The sequence below is a fragment of the Triturus cristatus genome, chromosome 2_2 (assembly GCF_964204655.1).
Source record: "Triturus cristatus chromosome 2_2, aTriCri1.1, whole genome shotgun sequence".
NCBI classification, from domain to species: Eukaryota; Metazoa; Chordata; class Amphibia; order Caudata; family Salamandridae; genus Triturus; species Triturus cristatus.
In genome coordinates this window covers 795,142,466-795,159,606 of record NC_140582.1, presented here as the reverse complement: position 1 = coordinate 795,159,606, position 17,141 = coordinate 795,142,466, and the positions used below count along the sequence as shown (strand labels likewise).

Genomic DNA, 17,141 nt, shown 5'->3' with positions numbered 1-17,141 from the left:
TTCCCACCCATTCTCGCTGCAGTTTAGATTATTCTAGAGCATCAAGATGAGACTCTTGTAAGAGAGCAATATCAGTTCTTTTCTTTTTTAGGTAAGAGCGTACTTTTTTCCATTTTATAAAATGTGTGAGGCTATTAACATTCCATGAGATTATGCGTAATGGATGAGATGAAGAGGATATGTTCACTGCCATGTGTGCGTTAGAAATATAAAGGTTAATTTGAAAGAAAAACTGATGCAGGGGATGAGAGGTATTTAAATTATTTAGGTGGTGAAAGTGAAGAAGGGGATAAAGTGATATCACGAATGAGAGGAAAATGAAGATATAATATAAGAGAAGGGTCTATGTGAGGGAAGGAGTAGAGGGAAGGAGGGGAAGAGGTGAAGAAAATAAATAGATTCCGGGCAAGGAGAAAGTTAGAGGATGAGTAATCTTCTAGAAGATATAAGGTAGATAAAGGGTTGTGAAAGAGTCACTTATATGCTATACACAAAAGTAAGCAATGGTAAGAAAAAGCGAAAGAGAAAATAAGGGAAAGGTGGTAGATGTGCTGCACGGGGATAACACAGCACCAATGGGATGGAACTGTTTTCTGCGGGTCTAGGCTTATGGGCTATTCGCACCGAAAATGCCCCCTCTGGCAACAGAGTCAGTGGCGAGAGATATATTTAAACAATAATATTAACAATATTCTGTCAATAATATAGAATTCGAAATTTAAGTTGAAGAGAGAGGGGAGAGACGGAAATCTTGAGAGGGGAGTGTAGAGGAGATGAGAAAATCATAGAGGAAGAGAGAGGAGAGAAGATGGAAGAATAAAAGGGAGAGGTCAACTTATTAGGAATTTGTCAAATGTATGTATGGTACACTGAAGTGAGCTTTACATAATATAATAAAAATAGTAATGAAATATTAACATAAATAATTGTCATCACAGTTAAATATAATCCTATTGAGAAAATAGTACTGTATAATTAGATAATATTATAGTTAAGTATTAAGACAACTAAATATTAAACGTTATCAGATATAAGTATAGTCATAGGTACTAGTTAGACAGAGGAAGAGGAATGAAAGATGAATACAAGAGATTGATAGAGGAGCGCAATAGTGCCTATAGTTGATAATAAATTCATGACAATTTTATAACAATTCAAAGTAGTCAATAACACTCATATTTATAATGTATAATATTAACAATACCTAATGGAAAGAAAAAAATATAAGAAAACAGATTATAAAGAAAATAGAAGAATGTATGAATGTAAAGAGACACTAATATATAATATGAAAATATTGGTTGGTCAAAAATTTCATAGGGTAGTAATAATAGTAGATAGTATAAGATATTTTCCAAATAGGTATTATAACAATTAGGCATTACTATACTTAAGTACTAACATAGTATAAATAGATATTATCACAATTAAATATCAAGGCAATTAACATGTTAAATATGGAAAGAATTAGTAAACAGCATATTTATTGAGTAGGCAAGAGAGGAGGAGGGAACATGTGTGAAAAGGGATTAAGAAGGAAAGAGCATAATAGTATTTATAATTCATAAAATGTTTATAACAAATTCATAACAGATAAGCGGAAGTCCATAGATATAGTCAAGTATCCTAATTCTTTGTTTAAAGCAAACAGGTTATATAAGAAACTCTTAGGACAGAGAAAGAAATGTTAAAATATGTATATAATTATACATTGAGAGAAGCTGGAAGAGGGGATAGGATGAAAGAAGAGAATGTATAATAGATAGTTTATAAAAGAGGAAGCAAAAGTTCAGGTACTCATCTAGTCGCCGTGTTCATAAGACAAATGAGGCAGCACACGTTCATCAGTAAAACGATATAGAAAGATGATATATATAACGAAACATAAAAGTATGTTCTCCTTGAATGAAGAGGAGAAAAGACGTGGTAAAAAGCTATAATAAAAAAAAGTCTCCTCTCAGTGTTCAGGAAACATTATCCTCTGATGAAGAGGGTTTAAGAGGAGAGCGTGACTTGTCCCTGTCTCTTTCCTGTGTGAGTGTAGCGACTGCATGTAGAGCCTGTGCACGATCTCCCAATGGACAAACAGTTCGATCTAGGTCTAGACCCCGACTCTGAGACCATCGATTACGGCGGAGTCCACTTGAAGAAGCCGTAGGATTGAAAAATGATGGTTGAGATCCAGATTCTTGTGAGGATGTCATACCTTCTATGTTCTGAGGAGAAAGGTTATCCAAGTAGATATGAAGGTCTTCTGGATTAAAGAACTCTTTGGAGATCCCATCTTTGGTATCTGTAAATGTGCAGGTTCAAAGTGGCCATACTTGATATCGAGTTGATGCAGATGTGGTCTAAAAGAAAGGAAAGCTTTGCGACAATCATTAGTTTCTTTCGAAAATTCTGCTGCAACTCTGATCTCATGTCCGTCGAACATGTATAGGCCATGAGTGCGAGCTGCTGTAATAAATTGTCGAACCTACTCATGTCGTAGGAAACAGACAATGAACGAACGCGGTCGCAAATTTATCCCTGTGTTAAGTGAACCAATGCGATGAGCTCTTTGCATTTCCAATGGTGGGTCAAAGGTAAGGCATGTGAGCTTTGGAAGGGTTTCTTTGAGAAAGGATTTAGCATTTGGCCCTTCTATCTTTTATGGAAAGCCAAAAAGACGGACATTATCTCAGTGACTTCTGTCTTCCAAATCTACCACCTAACTCCTTCGAAAGAGAAGTTCTTGATCTCAATCCGTTATGGAGACAAGGTGATTTTCCACTGTGCTTACTCGAGCAATAAGTTTATCCATCCGAGTTTGAAATCCAGCAATGTCTGTGCGTATGGATTTGGTCTCGGTTGTGAGAGTAGATAAAGAGGCCTCCATACCTTCTAAACGGCAGCCCACAGCGGATCAGGTGAAGTTGCCATCCTAGGATTAGATATTTTATGAGTCGAGAGAGAGGTACCACTTGTATCCGTTTTGGAGCGGCCTTGATTTAGTGCTTCTGAAAAAAGGGTCTGATTAGCAGGTTTCCCAGCTGTCCTACCAGACGGCATTCCCAGCTTATCCGTGCAGTCCTCTGGTATTTGTAGCAATGTAAGAAGGGGCCTTGGAACCGGTAATCTCACCAAGGCAGTAAACATAGCAACCAAACCAATGGAGAATCTCACAGGGTATAAAAGTAAGAGGCACATATGTGGGCTGCGGTATATATTACCAGCAATGGAACACAGGCAAATCAGCAGCCAGTTGTCGATATTACGTCTAAGTATCTTTAAGCACACTGTGATAGTGATAATAGTAGGCCCAGTGTCAACACATGTAAATCAGGGAAAATCAAAGGTCAGCAGACCAAACAACTGAGGTTCTGGATAGTAAAGTAAAAAAAAACTTTGTGCTGCCAAGATATTCCGCAGACATATACGACAGAGTCGAGTGTGAAATATCAAGCAAGGTACCATAATCCAAGAGGGTCAGCTTTCACAGAAGACACCACGAAGACCATCAAATCACCTCCAGTATTACAACTCTAGATTCGAATGTGTCAATATGAAAAAGCTGACACAGGACTACACATTGAAGTGAATGGGCAAGACACAATGTTGCGTCAACAGGCTGAACTCCATTCCATAAATAACTGCGTCATAAGACTCAGCCCATCAAAATTACCACAGGCGCACCACAATTCCAGCAATAAAAGGAGGCAAGTCCGAGGCAGAGCACTCAAGGACAAGATTCTGTCTTAATTTGGATAATTGGGACCAGCGGGAAATCAAATTCGGCTCAAGCGCCGTTCGTGAGTTTACCTCAGGCACTCCGTCATCTTCAAAATGGCAGCGTCGTCTGAGCGTAAGTCAGCCTCTCACGAACACAGCAGGGCAGAAGGGTAAGACAGGAGGCACCCGCACCACCTGAATGGTCGAGTCAGCATCACTGGATCCTCCGCCAGCCGAAACAAAAGCTCAGACAAATAATTTATCGCTCGATAAGCTGCCGCTGCTGTCTGGGGCTCCCCTCAGCGTGGAGCTCCGGAGCTAAGCGGCCATCTTCCATGGCCAGACCTCACCCCCCCTAGTGATTATTGTTTAATATCAGAGAAGAATCACTGCAATACTGATAGTAGGGAGCTGAAAAAATTGAAATTTAATGGAATCTCACCGCTCATAAAAAAATTTACCTGCTGGATCACCAACTGTTTTAAAGTGGCAACTGGCTTTAACGTAGAAACTCTGATCTGGTTTAGTGGTAATTGCATGCATTTCAAAAGTCTGCAAGTGAGACATAAGTAGCGGGAACAAACATGGCCATTAGTTTTATCCCATAAGCAGGGTTGTAACACAAGCCCATGCAGCCCCTCCAGCGCAAAAGGGACCCTCAATCCTTCAAGGGGACCGCCAACCATCCAAGGGGGCCTCATTCAGCTCAGAGTCAATAAATAACATGTGAGATATGGGAGTATCAGGGGGTCCTCATCTCATTCTACGGGGGGGGGGCATAATTTTGCATTACGTCACTGAGCAGGTGTTGTCACGAGGCTAGCAGGAATGACATGGCCAGAAATGCCCTGTCATTGACCCCCTTCCCCACTGCTGGCTGCGCCTCCCTGCACTGTGAAATAATGAAAGAAGGAGAAATCGAGGCTTGTCTTCTTTTTAATTTCTGCAGTATATTTCGTAACTGGGTACGTTAAAATGCACATTTAAAATCCAAACAACCATTAATGGTTTGCTACTCGCGCAACCAAGGTGTTGTCCTAACTTTTAAAATGGAGAATAAGGTTTGAGTCCCAGCATCAGCTCATTAGTTTGTAATCGCTGATTCCTCCTGTGCGTAAACAAAAAAATAATAATCTGCACTTGTGTAATGTCTATTTTAAATAAATTTAGAACGTTGCTGCCTCCCCGCCCTGATGATAAAGCGATTAGTGAGCTAAGAAGCAGATGGAAAACCATTATAATCTATGAATTTAAGTAGGAGGCAGGTTTTTATACAGCGAGCATTCTGAATTCACATATTATAGGTTGTGCTCATATGTGATAATAAAGAAAAATGAGGTTCTTTCAAATAAATTATTTGCCTTGGACCACACAGTTTGGACCAGCGGGGTAGTTGGTTTTCGGGTTTAGTGCAATTCAGCCACTAGATGAGTATCCCTCTCTCATATCAAAAGTTAATGCTTTGGCTTTAATTCTTGACATATAACATTAGAGTGAGGGTGGCACACAGAAGACATAAACTTTTTTTTGCAGTTCTTCCTAGCATGCACTTTTCCCAAGGACGTAAGAGCAGTTCACAAATGACAAAGACTACTTTATGTATTTTTGTGAAGACTAAACTATTTTCCTTTGATTCACAGAATGTTAATGTAGCAAAGTTGGGGTTCGAACCTGCCTACCAACATGCCTGAGTCAGCACCATTACCCTCTGGGCCACCTGTCCTCCTCCTAAAACACTTGGCTCATTTTGGGCTTGAGGTTCCAAAAAGAAATGGAGCTGAGCCAGAGCCAAACATCTGGCTTGAGCTTTCAGTGAGTCACCTGCCTCCAGTATGCCGTTTTAGCTGGTATTACCTATGCAAAAAAAAGTTGATGGACAGAATGCAGAACAATGTCATACATTCACCCCAGTACAGAGATCTGGGCCTAAATCCATCATTTTTTTGCTCACCATGCCATTCCAGTTTGAACGCAGCCATATGCAAATCAGTCTTGACCCTGTGCCTCATGGGAACAGTCCAGCCCGAACTGCCCAGCCAGGTCCTCCCTGGACTGGAAACAAGCATCCTAGGACCGGTATCGGGGTTTCACCCCTCTTCAGCCAGGATAGTTTGATTCCAGTGGCATGGAGAGCAGGGGACCCAAGTCTGGGCATACTCATCCCACTCTGGGTGACAAATGCAAAAACAACAGTTGATGGACAGAATGCAGAACAATGTCATACATTCACCCCAGTAAAGAGATCTGGGCCTAAATCCATCGGTTTTTTGCTCACCATGCCATTTCAATTTGAACCCAGCCATATGCAAATCAGTCTTGACCCTGTGCCTCATGGGAACAGTCCAGCCCGAACTGCTAAGCCAGGTCCTCCCTGGACTGGAAAAAAGCATCCTAGGACTGGTTTCGGGGTTTCATCCCTCTTCAGCCAGGAGAGCTTGATTCCAGTGGCATGGAGAGCACGGGACCCACGTCTGGGCATACCCGTCCCACTCGGGGTGACAAATGCAAAAACAACAGTTGATGGACAGAATGCAGAACAATGTCATACATTCACCCGAGTACAGAGATCTGGGCCTAAATTCATCGTTTATTTGCTCACCATGCCATTCCAGTTTGAACCCAGCCATATGCAAATCAGTCTTGACCCTGTGCCTCGTGGGAACAGTCCAGCCCGAACTGCCAAGCCAGGTCCTCCCTGGACTGGAAACAAGCATCCTAGGACAGGGTCAAGACTGATTTGCATATGGCTGGGTCCAAACTGTTGTGGCGTAGTGGGCAAAAGAACGATGGATTTAACCCGGATCTTTTGACTGGGGGAGAATGTTTGCATTGTCAGCATTCCGTCCATCATTTGTTTGCTGTAACACTTTTCACCCTAAGTGGGATGGGTATGCCCAGACGTGGGTCCCTTGCTCACTGTGCCACTGGATTCAAGCTAGCCTGGCTGAAGAAGGGTGACATACCCTGAAACCGGTCCCAGGATGCTTGCTTCCGGTCCAGGGAGGACCTGGCCTGGCAGTTCGGTCTGGACTTTTCCCATGGGGCACAGGGTCAAGACTGATTTGCATTTGGCTGGGTCCAAACTGGGGTGGCGTAGTGGGCAAAAGAACGATGGATTTAACCCATATCTTTTGACTGGGGGACAATGTTTGCATTGTCAGCATTCCATCCATCATTTGTTTGCTGTAACACTTTTCGCCCTAAGTGGGATGGGTATGCCCAGACGTGGGTCCCTTGCTCACTGTGCCACTGGATTCAAGCTAGCCTGGCTGAAGAAGAGTGACATACCCTGAAACCGGCCCCAGGATGCTTGCTTCCGGTCCAGGGAGGACCTGGCCTGGCAGTTCGGTCTGGACTTTTCCCATGGGGCACAGGGTCAAGACTGATTTGCATTTGGCTGGGTCCAAACTGGTGTGGCGTAGTGGGCAAAAGAACGATGGATTTAACCCAGATCTTTTGACTGGGGGAGAATGTTTGCATTGTCAGCATTCCGTCCATCATTTGTTTGCTGTAACACGGTATTACCTATGCAACATATCTCTGTATCCCACTGGAATCTGCTATGCAGATAAAACCCCAACGCCAGTCCTGCCTTTGTTAATTAGCTCAGCTGCACGTCATAATCTGTGGGCAAATGATGAACTTTGTGCCCATGGGTTCTTGTGTTGTATGTGTGCTATCACTCCCATGCCCCAGCATGGGCTATATTTTTTTGATTCCCAGCCTGTGTGTTTTGACTCAAAACTGTATTTTTCCTTAGCTCGCAGTGAGGCTCTGAACAGTTTCTGAAAGGTGCCTGAGCAAGATGCTCAACACAGTGCTGTCAGCAGGGATCGAGGACTGACATAGTCTTTTAATTCTCTCCCTGGTATCTCAGTTCTTATCCTGAAGGAAGGCCATCCACTGTGGCCCAGCACAAACCAAAATTCTCTATATCTTTAATAGAGAACATGTTTTTGTATATCCAGGCCTACTGGAATTATACGATTCTGAGGCTGGTTTTTGCCTCGGTATGGATTTGCTGCATTTGTCACATTATCCATCATCTGCTGCATGGTTTTCAGATTTTAACAAAAAAGAATTGTTTCTAGCTCAACCAGATCAAAAGTTAATAAAAAATGTGGCAAAGCATGTTGCTGTACAGTGGAAGACACTTTGCAAAGGTTGATTGTTCACCTTTCAGTTGCATATTGCTGTATTTGAGTGTTAAACTAGTACTAGTAAGGTGAAATCTTTGTTAACAGAAATCTTTGTTAACAGTGTTAACATGTTTAAACAGGAAAAAATATCGAACTGATACTACCTCAAAATGTTTGTGAAGGTGAAATCTTTGTTAACAGTGTTAACATGTTTAAACATGACAACATTTTTAACTGATACTACCACAAAATGTGCTGCATAATTTTCATGTTCATGTCACATAATTTAGTAAACCATATCATGTAATTTGATCCTTCCTTCTGGCATCATTCCAGTGGTCCTGCGTGTAACTATCCTTATTCTAAAATGCGCTCTCAGGTAAATGAGACTGACATGGAAACCATCCAATATTAAACCAGGATTGTCTCTATGGAATATTGTATACAGTGTCCTCTCTCGAAACACAGCAGGAGCAGTCTGTAGAGAGACCACAAAAAGGTGCAAATTGTTTTTATGTTAATTTCTGCAGCTAACTTTTAGTGGTCTGTTTTTCGAAAGACCTATTGTGGACAATGCCAAAACAGTGGGCTTAAGTATAATCCATTGATTACATTTGGTTGCTTTCCTATCAATCAATCAATCAAAAATCTTTATTCGGTCTGAGAGCAATAGACCATAAAAGTACATACAAATATTGCACATAACTGTAAACATACATAAAAGTTTAAGATGATTATATAGTAGGGAATATTTAAAATTCTGAAATAGACTTTCAAAGAACAAGACAAAGCACAATGGCTAATACATCAAATGGCCAGGCTGGCTTAGCAAAGTGACTATAAAATTACATAGAAATATTGCACACAACTTAGAGCGCTCAAACAGAGTTAGAAATAAGCAAAGGTTAAAAAAGTGTTTGACAAAGCGCACGGGTGGAGTTCAGAATTGAAAAGTGACAAGTCAGAAATACAAGAGACGTCAAAAAATTCAAAAGGGAACCTAAGATGTAAAAAAACAGATTCAGATTAAAGTACACTGTTGCAAAATAGGGGGTAAAAGCTGTGATTAAAGCACCAAGAGCGGGGGATGGAGAGAGGGCAAAAAACCTCAAAAAGGGTCCGCAATGCGCTCCTATTACCCCCGTTAATAGAGCCTCACACATCTACCATGTTCAGTGCACTATTGCCACGCTGCGCATAATATTCTGTCGGACTAACCCAACATGGTTTGTCTGGTCCTAAGTGCTGCTTTCAAGAAGGCACAGACAGAAAAAATTATTTCGGGGGAGCAGAGAGATTGTAAGTGAAGGAGAGCGGGAATGTAGCGACGAAGGCCTGACCTCCTTAATAGGGGAATTAGAAAGTGCTGTTGTGCTAACCTGTGCAAATGACAAAAAAACATAAAATGAAGCAAAGTTTGGACAGTGTGATTATCACACAGACAAAGGGAGACAATAATCCCTGCTGAATCTAAGAAATCTTTAAAAAATAGAGACCAGTAGATTATGCCAGCTCTGAAACGAAAAAGTAAGGACCGCTCCCATCTGGTCAACTCCAAGGCCAAATACAACCGGGACTCGGTATAAAACAAACTATAATATTGCAGCACCAACGGTTTGGATAGCTCAGATTTCAACTTAATATTTGCTCGGTCGGCCTTAAATAATGATTTCACCATGGACTTGGAGTTATTAGGAATGCGGTTAGATTTAGAGTACCACCAGGGTATGCCGAGGGAGCCGAAGGTTTCTCGTAAATAGCTCATCCATGGTATGGAGGAAACATTATCCAACGTCATAGAGTCAGATATAATATCCTTAAAAAGTATGGAGACTGGATTTAACCAGATACTAACCCATAATAAAAGCGGTGCCATCAGGATTGTACCCTGAATAAAACCCTGGTTTAGCTCAAAGTGCAAGGTGAGGGTGGGGGTGGATGGAGGTGCGCTTAAAAGCCTACGAAGAAAGAGGTTTTCCTCTGCCTGAATGGACAGCACTTGCTAAAACCCCAAACTCCCACTCCGTAAGTGGCCACATTAATGCATTGGGAGTTGTACACTTTCATTTGCTTGCTTTTTAGGTCGAGCCTGGGTAGCGCATGCGCTGCTCTGCAAGTCATGTTGTATTAAGGTAAGGACGTGAAGCTCCACCCACTCTTCATCCAGTTTTTTCATTGACTTGTGTCATTGTCCATTGTAAACTGTGGCTTTTTATCAGTCAATAGGCTTAGTAGTCTCTACTTAGTACCACCTTTACCCACTTTGGAACCTCCCATGAGGATACTCCCTGTTACGTGTGTTGTTGCTCGGTAGGCTTTAATTACAGCCTCAGAGCACTATTTTCTCAAAGAACTTTGCTCTGCCTGCTCTTGGCCTGGCTTGGCAGTTCAGGCTGGACTGTTCCCATGAGGCACAGGGTCAAGATTGATTTGCTTATGGCCAGGTCTAAACTGGGGTGGCATGCTTAGCAAAAGAATGATGGATTTAACCCAGATCTCTTGACTGGTGGTGAATGCTTTGAGTTGTTCTGCATTCCGTCCATCAATTGTGTGTCTTTTGCTTTCTCACCCTAAGTGCGCCAGGTATGCCCAGACGTGGGTCCCGGGCTCACTGTGCCACTGGATTCAAGCTATCCTGGCTGATGAGGGTTGAAACCCTGAACCTGGTCCTATGATGCTTGCTTCCAATCCGGAGAAGACCTGGCTTGGCAGTTCAGGCTGGACTGTTCCCATGAGGCACAGGGTCAAGACTGATTTGCATATGGCCAGGTCTAAACTGGGGTGGCATGCATAGCAAAAGAATGATGGATTTAACCCATATCTCTTGACTGGGGGTGAATGTTTTGATTTGTTCTACATTCCGTCCATCAATCGTGTGCCTTTTGCTTTCTCGCACTAAGTGCGCCGGGTATGCCCAGACGTGGGTCCCGGGCTCACTGTGCCACTGGATTCAAGCTATCCTGGCTAAAGAGGGGTGAAACCCGAAACCAGTCCTAGGATGCTTGTTTCCGGTCCGGGGAGGACCTGGCTTGGAAGTTCGGGCTGGACTGTTCCCATTAGGCACAGGGTCAAGTCTGATTTGCATATGGCCAGGCCTAAAGTGGGGTGGCATGGTGAGCAAAAGAATGATGGATTTAACCCAGATCTCTTGACTGGGTGGGAATGTTTTGATTTGTTCTGCATTCCGTCTATCAATTGTGTGTCTTTTGCTTTCTCGCCCTTCAGTGCGCCGGGTATGCCCAGATGTGGGTCCCGGGCTCACTGTGCCACTGGATTCAAGCTATTCTGGCTGATGAGGGGTGAAACCCGAAACCAGTGCTAGGATGCTTGTTTCCGGTCCGGGGAGGGCCTGGTTTGGCAGTTCGGGCTGGACTGTTCCCATGGGGCACAGGGTCAAGACCGATTTGCATATGGCCAGGTTTAAACTGGGGTGGCATGGTGAGCAAAAGAATGATGGATTTAACCCAGATCTTTTGACTTGGGGGGTGAATGTTCTGATTTGTTCTGCATTCCGTTCATCAATTGTGTGTCTTTTGCTTTCTCTCTTTCGCTCTTGCCAGCAGGAAAAGGCAGGACAGCTCTCTCTTCACGCATTTGCAATGCAATAGGTCTCACATTTGAGAGAGTTCAAGCTATTGGCATTGTAAATGACAATGCCTTTTATTTATCTATTTTTTTTTAAAAAACACATAAATAAAAGGCATTGTAATTTACAATGCCAATAGCTCAAACTCTCATAAATGCGAGACCTATTGCATTGCAAGTGATTGTTATTCTACAGCTTTCTTTCCTGTACTTGAGTTTTTCCCTCAGCTGGAGCACAGCTTCATCACCATCCTTTTGATTGGATATCTCATATCATACCACTGCTCACATTCAGAGGGCTACTTTTTTTTTCTTAAGCACTCCATGAGAGTGCATGTGTTTTCTAGCTCTTGCCCTCGACTGATCATTCCCCCTTTACAATATTTCTTCCACCCTACCACTTAGTAGTTGCATGAAACTTTTACAAACGCACTTTCCCTGTATCCTATGAAACAGCAGACCATTTTGATGTATCTCATCCAGACATTGTGGAAATGTAACCAATCCTCGTCAGCTTAATTTTCCACTTAGAGGTCATGGCAGTATGTTGAGGAATGGTGTAAGTCAGTCAGACTCATGAAATTCAGCGCTTTAAGAAAAACCCGGGATTCCCACAACATACCGGCAGAATTAAGCTATTTCAAAATGTCTGCTTTTTTCAGAACTGTGCATCTTGCAATATAAACAGCACTTATCATTTCAGTACCACAACAGTTCATTTATAATAAAGCATTTTTTTCACCAGCAACTCTCACTGCCACACCCGTTGTAACTTTAGTTCAGTGTATTTAACAGGTGTGAGTATTTCCAAACTAGGAATCATTTCATAATGCTGTGATTCCAACAAGTAATGTGCTAGTTGCGTTGATAGTTCAGTAACAGTTACATTAACGAAGTTAGTTGTTTCCGCAGTTGAGATTAGCCGACATCAGAACTCCACGAGGAGCATACATGTTGTATGTCTCTGTATATAATAAAGGTTGTTATGTTGGCTTTGTGAATTGCTGTCAATAAATGCCAACAACACTAATCTTTTCCTAGCAAGCTTTCTGCATATTGTTACTGTCTATACTGGAACACTGCTGCACCAAGACAAGGTTAGATTTTTTGTGGCGTTTTTGTTAATGGGATCAATATTTTAGAATACGTAAGTTGTTCCAGGTAGATCTTAAGTGACTGCATGCTGTTCAAAGATCTCTATAAGATCTCGAAGTTCCTCACTGCAGAATCCCTCTCTGGAAGATGGACTCTTTCACTCAAAGTTCTGCACTGCTGAATCCCTCTCTGGAAGATGGACTCTTCCACTCGAAGTTCCGCACTGCTGAATCCCTCTCTGGAAGATGGACTCTTCCACTCGAAGTTCCGCACTGCTGAATCCCTCTCTGGAAGATGGACTCTTTCACTCAAAGTTCTGCACTGCTGAATCCCTCTCTGGAAGATGGACTCTTCCACTCAAAGTTCTGCACTGCTGAATCCCTCTCTGGGAGATGGACTCTTCCACTCGAAGTTCCGCACTGCTGAATCCCTCTCCGGAAGATGGACTCTTCCACTCAAAGTTCCGCACTGGTGAATCCCTCTCTGGAAATGGACTCTTCCACTCGAAGTTCTGCACTGCTGAATACCTCTCTGGAAGATGGACTCTTCCATTATACACTTCATATTTTATGAGCAATTGAAAAAATGAAATGAAGATAGAGTTTAACTTAGTGTTACAAATGAATACCAAAATGTCATAAAAAAGCTGAATGCTACACATACGTTCACACAAAACCTTGCATTCTTGACAAAGATGCTACAGCACAAAACCTGCAACTGTAAGAACGTCAGCTCGCTTGCAACTGAACTTACAACGCACTTGCAAAATTGTTGCTCCTGTTTTCCAATTCAAATGTGTTAGTTGTTAACAGAATCCGTCAGTAGAAACCGAAATGTGTAAACTGTTGATGATCCAAAGATTAGTACCTCCTCTGTTGGACGCCATGTTACATTTTTGAGTGGCACTAGTCTCATGAAAAGTTGCCCATGAACCTACCTGTTCCTTTGCCAGCCATATCAAATATGGATGTTTGTTGTGTACATAATATAGCATTATAGCCAATCACTGTGGGCTATACTGGTCATTATAGATTTTCTGCTCAAGTTGAAGGCCCAAGCTGTTGGCAGGGGCCTGTAACCAGAGAATGGAGCTTTGAAAACTGGTATAGACCAAGGCAGAAGGGCTATAATGCTATTAGAACATTCCATTAATTAAGAACAGAATGTTCTAAATGAAGCAGGGAGAACAAAAAAGACAAACATTGCAATATTGGAAAACATTTACATACCTTCCATTGGTGGCTCCAATCACTCCATTATATGCTACCAACATTCTAAACCTTGATGTTCCACTGATTTGGTAGCTGGCTATTTTCTGACTAGTCTGTGGACATCTGTTCTAATCATTTAGTAGTGTCTTAGACTCAACTATTCCCGTGAGCCCTCAGTTAAGCCTTCTAAATTGTCTATACTATTGAATCATTTTTATTTTTGAGGACCATCGTTTCTTCTGTTTGACTCAAATAACATGCTACTCCAAGATGTCTTATTTTGCGCAGTTCGTTTCTTTACCTTTTATTATTTCAAGTTTGAGATGACCACCATATAGGCAGTGTGTCAGGTTGTTGGTAGCTGTGTGACTTTATTTATCTCCTAGCAACAACATACATGTGGCTGCTGAGTACCTCGCCTACTCTAGTTTCTTTTTTGATCATCCAATGGGCTCCAAGGTCTTAGGAAACCTCAAGTAAATGCAAGTCAAATGCTGACCCAATATGCAATCGTTCCTTCCTCCCGGCTCAGGCGTTCCTAGTTATGTTATGTTATGTTACCAGATTTCTAAAGCGCATAGCTGCCCGTGAGCGTCCCAGCACTGAACAAGTACAGAAGAGGTTTAAGAGAGACGTGAGAGCTTACTGGAACAGCCAGGTCTTTAGAGATTTGCGAAATGTCAGAAGGTTGGGTTGTGCACGGAGGTCGTTGGGGAGGGAGTTCCACAGCTTGGAAGCATGGTGTGAGAAACGGCGACCTCCTGAACGTGCTTTCTTAATTTTAGGCGGACACAAAAGGCGGGCATTGGAAGATCGAAGGGATCGAGCGGTGGAATAGGGAATCACCAGGTCTTTGAAAATAGGGGGTGCTTTCCCGTTGAGAATTTTGAGCGAAATACAGAGTGCCTTGAACTGCACCCTTTCCAAGACGGGAAGCCAGTGTAAAACTCTCATGGCTGGTTTGGCCGAAGAGCGGCTCTTAGTGTTGGTCAGAATCCTGGCTGCAGCATTCTGCACTACCTGTAGGGTGGTTATAACTTTCCGCGGTGCACCCAAGTACAAAGCGTTTCCATAATCCAGCCTGGACAAGATAAGGCCCTGGACCAAAAGTTTCCTTGACTGAAAAGGGAGTAAAGGTAAGATTTTCCGGATGGATCGTAGAAGGCCAAAGCATACTCCAGCCATTTTCCTGGCTTGAGTATGCATGGTAAGGTTTTGATCTAGCCATACCCCGAGGCTTTTTATTTTCGGTTTTAGGAGTTGGAGGCTTGCCCATGCAAGGGGGCCATTGAGAGTCTGGATGAAAGTGGGCCTGATTCCCCAATACTTGGAGGGTATTTTTATGTTTACTTTTATTTTTCACGTGCACCTTCATTTTAGTTCTGGTCCTGAAGAAGCGCATACGACCGTTATGGCGACAGAAGCGCGAAACATGTCGACCTATGACCTAAGACACCTGGGCAAAGTCTATCACCAGGGGAATATTTTATTAAGCAGTTAGACTCTGCTAAGGGTACATCTGTTCTACATTGGCTGCATGATGATCCCTTTCTTAACCTTTTTACACAATTGCACGCACTGTTTTCACCCTCCACTGAGGACCCACTCACCACACACCCGCATGCAACATCCGGCAGTCCTCAAAAGATCTCCGATAAAGTGACCCTTCGGGGGGCCCGTAGGGGATTGCAGCGCCGGCCCTACGAGGAGCACTGCCCAATGATGAAGCATGACACCTTTCGGGGTGTGTGAGGGCATCAGAGGACAAAGAGTGGTCTTCCATTAGCTGAGTGGGTCCTTCACCTAGGATCTTTTTTCACTCTTCTTTCTCTTTTTTCTTTCTTTTTGGGCCTGGGTGACATTTTGCGCCTGGCCGTAGGAACAGTGTCCTCTTTTGCGTTTAAATATTGTTATAGGGAGCATGGACACTGGACCTTAATTAGCTCTCCGGTCCCCCCCCCTCTTTTTTGTGATACATATTAAGTACGGCGGCTCAGCCGTGGGACCTATTTGTTGCTTTTTTTCCTTTTTCATTGGTTCACGAACCTTCACTACATTGTTGCTGGTGCATTGTCTGTGGACGCATATGTAGCGATACTACCCGGTTAGACAGTGTTTAGATGGCATAGCACAATAAGCCTTACGAGATGTGGGTTTATGGGTTTTCTTCAACCTTTATGTCCTGTGTAATCCTATGTTCATTAAGGATAGGACATGGTCTTTTTAAACAATATAACACTGAATGATATGAAATTTTATTTATATACAAATTGTGTAACAAGGGTATGTTCTAGATCTAGATCCCCTTCTGTTTTGTTATGTGTTCATTATTACGGAGCACGCGTAGCGTGGGTACCCCCAGGACTATGCATAGATCAGAGGTAATTACAGAACAATTTTTTCCTGCACGGCAGTCCAACGCCTGATACAGGCGCATTTTGATATGTGTGACAACTCACATTGTTCCCCTCTGGACATTGCTGGCAGTGACAGATGGATGAGGTTATTTAGATCAGGGTGTAGCGGAACGTTTTCCGTCTACACGCATGCGCCCCTTTGCACTGCAGTTGCACATGCGCAACTCGTTTTCAGCTTCCGGTTCCCCCGGAAAGGTAACCGCCCCAGGCCTCTCCCCTTACTATTTTTAGCCGCGTTTGCTGCTACTTCTCAGTTGTTAACCGGCAGCCGCATGGAGGGGGTTGGCCATTATGGGCTATGACCTGGGAAGAACCGTGAGTTGACTACCAGTCTCAGTTATTTTTTTTTAAAAACGGAGTTTGTACTGTCAGCTTCTCACTGATTAGTTGATATGTTAGTTACAGGTTTAGTATTCATATCTTTTTGTTTATTCCAATAGCTCACGGACAGCCCATGCTTCTAGTTTGTGGAGCGACCGTCTCAATATCACCTAGTAAGAACTCTCTGCTCCCTACTTGTGGCATATCCTTTTTGGGCTGTACTTGTCAGGGCTCAGGTTCTTTTTACCCACACCGTATCTTGTACCTTTTACTGCACAATTTCATGCACTGCCATATACATTGTTAATCTTTCTTAAGCAGTATTTCTGTTATCCAGGGTTGTTAATCCACTCAGCACCACCAATGTACTGGTGTATTTCGTGTCCCTATTTTATTTTTATGTGGTTGTTGTGCACACAACTGTGGCACACATATGATGCATCAAGTTTCACTGATGCACATGCCTGTTGTCTATTCTGTGTTTCTTTTCTAGGTATCGATCAGGAGCGGCCATTACTATTACGCTGTAACCACAGTGAGGGTATACAGGTCTCTGCCCTGATCTACTTGGAGGGTATTTTTATGTTTACTTTTATTTTTCACGTGCACCTTCATTTTAGTTCTGGTCCTGAAGAAGCGCATACGACCGTTATGGCGACAGA

General features: G+C 42.8%; 1 long non-coding RNA gene across 2 annotated transcripts in view; it reads right to left on the bottom strand.

The window, feature by feature from the left end:
- Nucleotides 1-12,912: 12,912 nt before the first annotated feature.
- The window catches only part of LOC146862786 (uncharacterized), a 44,686-nt gene continuing 40,457 nt past the window's right edge, over nucleotides 12,913-17,141 (bottom strand). For both annotated transcript variants that reach the window (XR_014978507.1, XR_014978506.1), the window contains exon 3: nucleotides 12,913-13,088. This is a non-coding gene — a long non-coding RNA (uncharacterized LOC146862786). The remainder of the gene's footprint in view (nucleotides 13,089-17,141) is intronic.